Source organism: Ranitomeya variabilis, chromosome 4 (genome assembly GCF_051348905.1).
Source record: "Ranitomeya variabilis isolate aRanVar5 chromosome 4, aRanVar5.hap1, whole genome shotgun sequence".
NCBI classification, from domain to species: domain Eukaryota; kingdom Metazoa; phylum Chordata; class Amphibia; order Anura; family Dendrobatidae; genus Ranitomeya; species Ranitomeya variabilis.
The window spans coordinates 22,013,084-22,022,413 of record NC_135235.1 but is presented as its reverse complement, the minus strand read 5'-3'; the positions used below and the strand labels follow the sequence as shown (position 1 = coordinate 22,022,413).

Genomic DNA, 9,330 nt, shown 5'->3' with positions numbered 1-9,330 from the left:
GAGGAATTCTAGTCACTTAAAGATCATACACATTACACAGCTGCCGCTCATCCGCCATCTCTCCCAGCGCCAACATACGCAGGAACACTCGGCCAAGAGCTCCAGTGACCCTGTGTGGCTGCCTTTTCAGCAAATGTGTGTGGCTTTGGCTGCGGCACATACAGATACCACAGCCTCCGGCTTGTCAGCTAAGTCTTGTAGTTCCTCCACTAGTCTGGGGGCCGGTTCCCCCACTGCGACCTGGTCCTTCCACCCGACTTCAGTCGGCATGGATTCGGGCTCCACGGGTGGATTCCTCACTTCCCTGGCCCCTAGGACCCCTTCCCTCAGAAGCTCCTTCCTTCACATTTTCTCTCATCAACTCCTCCTCACCAACTGACTGACTAACTCCTCCCTTTTGTTTCTATGACAACTACTCACAACTGACTCTCTCTCCACCGACACCCTCTACCTAGTTTCCCCTACAGACTGAGATGGGGCCCTCCCTCAATAGGGTCCGCCCTGATCCCCTGGCCTGGAGTGCTGTGGTGTTAGATGATAGTTTGGCTCTTGGGTAATGCCCCCTCCTTACCCGAGAGCAGAGTTCCATACCTCTGGCTGAGGTGCAGTACCTCTGTGGCGAACGGACGCTCAGGGGTGCCACACCCTCATCCTCCAGTACGTGGCTGTGCTATATACTACATGGCTGTGCTATATACTACGTGGATGTGTTATATACTACGTGGCTGTGTTATATACTATGTGGCTGTGTTGTTTTCTACATGGCTGTGCTATAAACTACGTGGCTGTGTTATATGCTAAGTGTGCTGTGTTATATACTATGTGGGCTGTGTTATATACTATGTGGCTGTGTTAAATACTACGCGGGGCTGTGCTATATACTACGCGGGCTGTGTTATATACTACGTGGCTGTGCTATATACTATGCGGGCTGTGTTATATACTACGTGGCTGTGCTATATACTACGCGGGCTGTGTTATATACCACGTGGCTGTGTTATATACTACATGGGCTGTGTTATTTACTACGTGGGCTGTGTTTTATACTATTGGGGGTATATTATATTCTATGGGTGAGGCTGTGTTATATACTATGTGGCTGTGTTATATACTATGTGGCTGTGTTATATACTATGTGGCTGTGTTATATACTATGTGGCTGTGTTATATACTATGGGTGGTACATTATACATTATATTCTATGGGGAGGCTATGTTATATACTATGGGGGGCTGCATTATATTCTATGGGGCTACATTATATTCTATGGGGGGCTGTATTAGATTTTATGAGGTCGGATTGCATCATACTCTTTGATGGGGCTACATTATTCTATGGGGGGCTACATTATAATCTATGGGGGGCTGTATTAGATTTTATGAGGTAGGATTGCATCATACTCTTTGATGGGGCTACATTATATTCTATGGGGAGGTGGGCTGTATTATATTCTATTTGGGGCTACATTATATTCTATGGGGGGCTGTATTATATTTATATTCTATGAGGGGTGATTGCATCATACTCTGTGAGGGGGCTACATTATTCTATATGAGGGGGGCTGCATTATACTATACGAGGGGGGCTGCATTATATTTTATGGGGGGTTACAATATACTCTGTGGGGTGGTTGCATTATGCTCTATGGGGTGGCTGCATTATACTATTTGTGGGCTGCATTATACTATATGTGGGCTGCATTATACTGTATAGAGGATTATGGGAACCTGGTCCTTCCACCCGACTACAGTCGGCGTGGATTCGGGCTCCACAGGTGGATTCCTCACTTCCCTGGCCCCTAGGACTCCTTCCCTCAGGAGCTCCTTCCTTCACGTCTGCTCTCATCAACTCCTCCTCACCAACTCACTGACTAACTCCTCACTTTTGCTTTCATGACAACTCCTCACAACTGACACTCTCTCCTCCCACACCCTCTTCCTAGTTCCACCTCAAGCCTGAGATGGGGCCCTCCCTCAATAGGGTCCGCCCAGATCCCCTGGCCTGGAATGGTGTTGTGTTGGATGCTAGTATGGGTCTCGGGTAGTGCCCCCTCCTTACCCAAGATCGTAGTACCACACCTCTGGCTGAGGTGCAGTACCTCTGTGGCGACTGGACCCTCAGGGGCGCCACACCCTCATCCCCCAGTGTCCTCTGTCTTCCTCCAGACTCTTCTGTCTTTCTCCAGATGTCTCTGTCCTCCTCCTCCGGACTCGTCTGACAATGGCTTATCTTCTGGAAAACAAAACAATCAGCTGTTGGAAATTCAGCGTACCAATCCTTCTCTCATGACCTCATCTGTTGGTGAAGAGTCGGAGGCCCCCATCCCCAATGCACTGTTGGCTGATATCGGTGGGTCCGGCTGACATTAGTCTAATATGTGTATTGGTCTTAAAAGGGCTGGTTGGGTCATTAGCATAGTGGACATACTTTGACAGTCGTCGTCCCGGAGCAGAGTGTTCGGGTGTTCAGAGCACCCATGCACATTGGACCACCTGCATTCTGGGCGGCTTTGGCTGTGCTGAGGAGCCTTGCCACCTCCTCCGCGAGTCTCATGGCCGCCCTTACACAGTTGTATGGTTATTTAGGTAGGACACAAGTGAACCGCAAATGGGCTGCAGCGTTACCTTAGGCGAAACGCTGACGTCTGAGGGAGGTGTCAACACTGCAGCCCATTAGTGGCAGTTGATTGGCTGCAGTGGTCACATGGCATAAAAATGTGAGTGCCCAGAGATTCTGCACTGATTGGTGGCTTTTGTGGCACCAAGGAAATGTTTCAGGTTCTTTCAGGAGTCCAGGTGGTTGGTGGCCCCTTTTTTCTGGGAGCCTCCTGGACGTTCTGGGAGAAATGATGACACATGACATCACTTCTGCGACACTGGGGCCCTCGACTCTCCTATTAGGCCCTTGGACTGGGGGTCCCCGGCCATATCCAGCCCCTATAACCACTCAGTCTCCTCGGAGAACATTTAGGGTTAAACGCCTGAAATGCTGAGAATCTTGGCACTTTCTCTCCCCGCCTGTTGTTTTTCTCGTCTTTATCTGAAACAATCAACATTTTTGGAAAAGTTTGAGAACAAATTGAGATTTTTGGGAAATAAGAAAGTACATAAAAAAGGCACGTACATACTTTACCAAATTTGGCGGACTCCTGGAGCGCGGACTGACATGCCTGTTTCATTTGCAGCTCGTGCGGGATGATGAGGACTCGCGAGTTATAAATAATTCACCTTTCAGTTAAAAATATTTCTTAAGCGCAATAAGAAGCCGCAAGGAACAATCTGCTTCCTCATTGTATCAGTGTATCATGTCTTCTGCTCCAGTCACATCCAGAGCTGCGGTTACAGTTCTGCTGGTCGCTACTTGGAATCAGTCAGCATTGTGCCGACAGACGCCCCGTAATAACGGGTGTGAGACGCTGCAGTGCATCACGGGGTGCAGGGGTCATCATCCCGATCATACTCCTGTAATATGTAAGATTGAGGCGACATATATCGTATTATAGACATCGGGGCCCTGGAAAACAACCAATAGGGCCCCCTCCAAGAACCAATAGGGCCCGCTCCCCGGCTGACACTTTAGACAGTTTTCTCATGACTTTATATTACGTAATTGCAGTAATACCGTATATTGGGAAGTCAATACTGTTATATACAACCCACATACTGGAATATTGTGGAGGCAGTACTTTTATACATAGCTCACATTTTACTGCCCTATAGTGCCAAGACAATACTGCCATATATCAATCATAAAACTGCCATATATTGCCAGGATAATACTGCCATATATCAATTATAATACTGCCATATAGTGCCAGGATAATAATGCTATGTATAGCCGGCATAATACTGCCATATAGTGCCAAGACAGTACTGCCATATATCAATTATAATACTGCCATATAGTGCCAGGATAATATCCTCATGCAGTGGAGGAAATAAGTATTTGATACACTGCCGATTTTGCAAGTTTTCCCACCTACAGAGAATGGAGGGTCTGTAATTTTTATCATAGCTACACTTTAACTGTGAGAGACAGAATCTAAAAATAAAATCCAGAAAATCACATTGTATAATATTTTATATGTATATCACCCATATTATACCGCCATATAATGCTGGACTCATACCCTCATATAAAGCCCATATTATAATTCTTGTTGCCAAGATATACTGTAAACCTAATATTAATATTTAATAATGACCAATTTCACCATATAAAGTGGAAATAATACTGCATATAATTTCAGGACAATACTGCAATGTACAGCCCATATAATACTGCCATATAGTGCTAGGACAATAATACCATATACATCCCTTGCACGGCCCACATAATGCCATATTAAGCCTCACAGCATACATGATACTGCCAGCACAATACCACCATATAATACTGCTGTGTGTGTCTGTCATGGCTGAGGGTTTGTTGCAATGTTTTACCTATGATTTGCTCATTTGTTTCGCTTTCTGTAAGTTTCGCACCAGTCGTGGAGCCTCGGATGATGGCTCTTACCTACAATCACACAGTGTGACAAACTCTCAGCTGTGGAGTGGGTCAGAATGCAGAAGATATAATGAATCTGGTCACTGAGAGCCGGCGGAGATCGGGGGAATATTAGGACTGGAAGCACCAAGTTTATTAGGAGCTTCCATAGGAGATGGTTGGGCTTTGCCTGGGGCATCATTGTCCCCTGCCCCAGGCCACATTACAGATGGCTGTACTCAGGACTTCAGCTAGGGGGCGCTAGTGATGAGCACAGAGGTTCCTGCACCCGTCAGCATGGATGTGACATGGACTAATGATTATGATGCCCATGACTGTTCCTTCCTGACATGGAAATCTGGCATCGTATGATGGATATGATGGACTGTCATCATTGATGATGGCGCGCGGAGGCAGCACGTCCACATCCGGAGCTGCAGCCTGACATCTGTCTGCCAAACTCCTCATCAGACCAATGACGTCTGTTCCAGAAAACAAATGGAGCTTAATAATTCAGTTCCCCAATTCCCTGATATCTGCAGCGAACCGCCTGCCGCGCTCAGTAGGGATCAGGCTCCCGCCATATGTCTCTGTGCAGGATGAGAATACAGAAGAAAGTGCACGGAGAATGGCTCAGGGAGGCTAACAAGAAAGGGTTAATCAGATGTCCAGCAGGACAGGGATCCCCATCTTTATAGGAGCCTTAACCTCATCATGGCCACCCAAAAACAACTCCAAAAGATTCAGAATGTGGAAATATGCACTGACTGTATTAGAGCGCCCCTTTAATTAATAGGTTTGGTAGTGGAGTAACCTGCAGCTCATGCGCCCCAATGCAAAACCTCCAGCAGGGTCTTATATTGACCAAGGGAGCCCCAAGGTTGTAGGCGCCACAAGGCTCTAGGGCCCCCAAGGCTCTAGGCCCCCCAAGGCTCTAGGGCCACCCAAGGCTCTAGGCCCCCCAAGGCTTTAGGCCCCCCAAGGCTCTAGGGCCCCCCAGGGCTTTAGGACCCCCCAAGGCTCTAGAGAATTCCAAGGCTCTAGGGCCCCCCAAGGCTCTAGGGAAACCTAAGGCTTTATAGCTCCCACCAAGGCTCTAGGGTCCCCCCAAGGCTCTAGGGCCCCCCAAGGCTCTAGGGCCACCAAAGGCTCTAGGCCCCCCAAGGCTTTGGGCCCGCCAAGGCTCTAGGGCCCCCAAGGCTTTAGGACCTCTGTTATGACCCCAGTGGACAGGGTCTCAGAGGAACGTGTAAGTCTGCGAGATTCAAAAATCCAGCTCATAGGGCTGTGGTAACTGGGTTGACCAAATAGCTACTCCTAACGCCAACACTAGAAGTAGCCGGGGATCATGCCTACGGTGATCGCTAGATGACTCGCGCCAGCCGGAGAATCTAACTACCCCTAGGAGAAGAAAACAAAGACCTCTCTTGCCTCCAGAGAAAGGGACCCCAAAGCAAGATACAAGCCCCCCACAAATAATAACGGTGAGGTAAGAGGAAATGACAAACACAGAAATGAACCAGGTTCAGCAAAGAGAGGCCAGCTTACTAATAGCAGAATATAGCAAGATAACTTATCTGGTCAACAAAAACCCTATAAAAATCCACGCTGGAGATTCAAGAACCCCCGAACCGTCTAACGGTCCGGGGGGAGAACACCAGCCCCCTAGAGCTTCCAGCAAAGGTCAGGATACAGATTGGAACAAGCTGGACAAAAATACCAAACAAAACAAAAGCAAAAAGCAAGGAAGCAGACTTAGCTTGAAATACAGGAACCAGGATCATAGGACAAGAGCACAACAGATTAGCTCTGATTTCAACGATGCCAGGCATTGAACTGAAGGTCCAGGGAGCTTATATAGCAACGCCCCTGAACTAACGGCCCAGGTGAGGATATAGGAAAAGACAGAAGCTCCAGAGTCAAATCACTAATGACCACTAGAGGGAGCAAAAAGCAAAATCACAACAGTACCCCCCCCTTAGTGAGGGGTCACCGAACCCTCACCACGACCACCAGGGCGATCAGGACGAGCGGCGTGAAAGGCACGAACTAAATCGGCCGCATGAACATCAGAGGCGACCACCCAGGAATTATCTTCCTGACCATAGCCCTTCCACTTGACCAGGTACTGAAGCCTCCGCCTGGAGAGACGAGAATCCAAGATCTTCTCCACCACGTACTCCAACTCGCCCTCAACCAACACCGGAGCAGGAGGCTCAGCAGAAGGAACCACAGGCACAACGTACCGCCGCAACAAGGACCTATGAAACACGTTGTGGATAGCAAACGACACAGGAAGATCCAGGCGAAAGGATACAGGATTAAGGATTTCCAATATCTTGTAAGGACCAATAAAACGAGGTTTAAATTTGGGAGAGGAAACCTTCATAGGAACAAAGCGGGAAGAAAGCCACACCAAATCCCCAACACGTAGTCGGGGACCCACACCGCGGCGGCGGTTGGCAAAGCGCTGAGCCCTCTCCTGTGACAACTTCAAGTTGTCCACCACAAGATTCCAGATCCGCTGCAACCTATCCACCACAGAATCCACCCCAGGGCAGTCAGAAGGTTCCACATGACCCGAAGAAAAACGAGGGTGGAAACCAGAGTTGCAGAAAAACGGCGAAACCAAGGTGGCGGAACTAGCCCGATTATTAAGGGCAAACTCAGCCAACGGCAAGAAGGTCACCCAATCGTCCTGATCAGCAGAGACAAAACACCTCAAATAAGCCTCCAAAGTCTGATTAGTTCGCTCCGTCTGTCCATTAGTCTGAGGATGGAAAGCAGACGAAAACGACAAGTCAATGCCCATCCTACTACAAAAGGATCGCCAGAATCTGGAAACGAACTGGGATCCTCTGTCTGACACAATATTCTCAGGGATGCCGTGCAAACGAACCACGTTCTGGAAAAACACAGGAACCAGATCGGAAGAGGAAGGCAGCTTAGGCAAAGGAACCAAATGGACCATCTTGGAGAAGCGATCACATATCACCCAGATAACAGACATGCCTTGAGACACCGGAAGATCAGAAATGAAATCCATGGAGATATGTGTCCAAGGTCTCTTAGGGACAGGCAAGGGCAAGAGCAACCCGCTGGCACGAGAACAGCAAGGCTTAGCTCGAGCACAAGTCCCACAGGACTGTACAAATGACCGCACATCCCTAGACAAGGAAGGCCACCAAAAGGATCTGGCCACCAGATCTCTGGTGCCAAAAATTCCTGGGTAACCTGCCAACACCGAGGAATGAACCTCGGAAATGACTCTGCTGGTCCACTTATCAGGCACAAACAGTCTGTCAGGTGGACAAGAATCAGGCCTATCAGCCTGAAATCTCTGCAACACACGTCGCAGATCTGGAGAAATAGCTGACAAGATAATACCATCCTTAAGAATACCAACAGGTTCAGCGACTCCAGGAGCATCAGGCACAAAGCTCCTGGAAAGAGCATCGGCCTTCACATTTTTTGAACCTGGTAAATACGAGACAACAAAGTCAAAACGGGAGAAAAACAATGACCAGCGGGCCTGTCTAGGATTCAGGCGTTTAGCAGACTCGAGATACATCAGATTTTTGTGATCAGTCAAGACCACCACACGATGCTTAGCACCCTCGAGCCAATGACGCCACTCCTCAAATGCCCATTTCATGGCCAACAACTCCCGATTGCCCACATCATAATTTCGCTCCGCAGGCGAAAACTTCCTAGAGAAAAAGGCGCAAGGTCTCATAACAGAGCAACCAGGGCCTCTCTGCGACAAAACGGCCCCTGCTCCAATCTCTGAAGCATCCACCTCAACCTGAAAGGGAAGCGAGACATCAGGCTGGCACAAAACAGGCGCCGAAGTAAACCGACGTTTCAACTCCTGGAAAGCCTCCACGGCAGCAGGAGCCCAATTAACCACATCGGAGCCCTTCTTGGTCATATCCGTCAAAGGTTTCACAATGCTAGAAAAGTTAGCGATAAAACGACGGTAGAAGTTAGCGAAACCCAAGAACTTCTGAAGACTCTTAACTGACGAGGGCTGAGTCCAATCAAGAATAGCTCGGACCTTGACTGGGTCCATCTCCACAGCAGAAGGGGAAAAAATGAACCCCAAAAAGGGAACCTTCTGTACACCAAAAAGACACTTTGAGCCCTTGACAAACAAAGAATTTTCACGCAAAATTTTAAAGACCATCCTGACCTGCTCCACATGCGAGTCCCAATTATCAGAAAAAACCAGAATATCATCCAGATAAACGATCAAAAATTTATCCAGATACTTCCGGAAAATGTCATGCATAAAGGACTGAAAAACTGAAGGGGCATTAGAGAGCCCAAAAGGCATCACCAAGTACTCAAAATGACCTTCGGGCGTATTGAATGCGGTTTTCCATTCATCCCCTTGCTTAATGCGCACAAGGTTGTACGCACCACGAAGGTCTATCTTGGTAAACCACTTGGCACCTTTAATCCGGGCAAACAAGTCAGACAACAGCAGCAAAGGATACTGAAATTTGACAGTGATCTTATTTAAAAGCCGATAGTCAATACAAGGCCTCAAAGATCCGTCCTTTTTAGCCACAAAAAAGAATCCCGCACCAAGAGGGGAAGAAGACGGACGGATGTGTCCTTTCTCCAGAGACTCCTTGATATATGAACGCATAGCGGTATGTTCAGGTATCGACAGATTAAACAGTCTTCCCTTAGGAAATTTACTGCCTGGAATCAAATCTATTGCACAGTCACATTCCCTATGAGGAGGCAATGCACTGGACCTGGACTCGCTAAAGACATCCTGATAATCAGACAAGTACTCCGGAACTTCCGAAGGCGTAGAAGAAGCAATAGACACAG

General features: G+C 48.1%; 1 long non-coding RNA gene across 2 annotated transcripts in view; it reads right to left on the bottom strand.

Moving 5' to 3' along the window:
- Positions 1-2,244: 2,244 nt before the first annotated feature.
- The window catches only part of LOC143769482 (uncharacterized), a 126,660-nt gene continuing 119,574 nt past the window's right edge, over positions 2,245-9,330 (bottom strand). The window contains exons 3-4 of one of the 2 annotated variants that reach the window (XR_013214410.1): positions 3,124-3,461; positions 2,245-3,039 (exon numbers count right to left, since the gene is read on the bottom strand). This is a non-coding gene — a long non-coding RNA (uncharacterized LOC143769482). The remainder of the gene's footprint in view (positions 3,040-3,123; positions 3,462-9,330) is intronic. The other variant, XR_013214409.1, reaches the window with a different exon arrangement.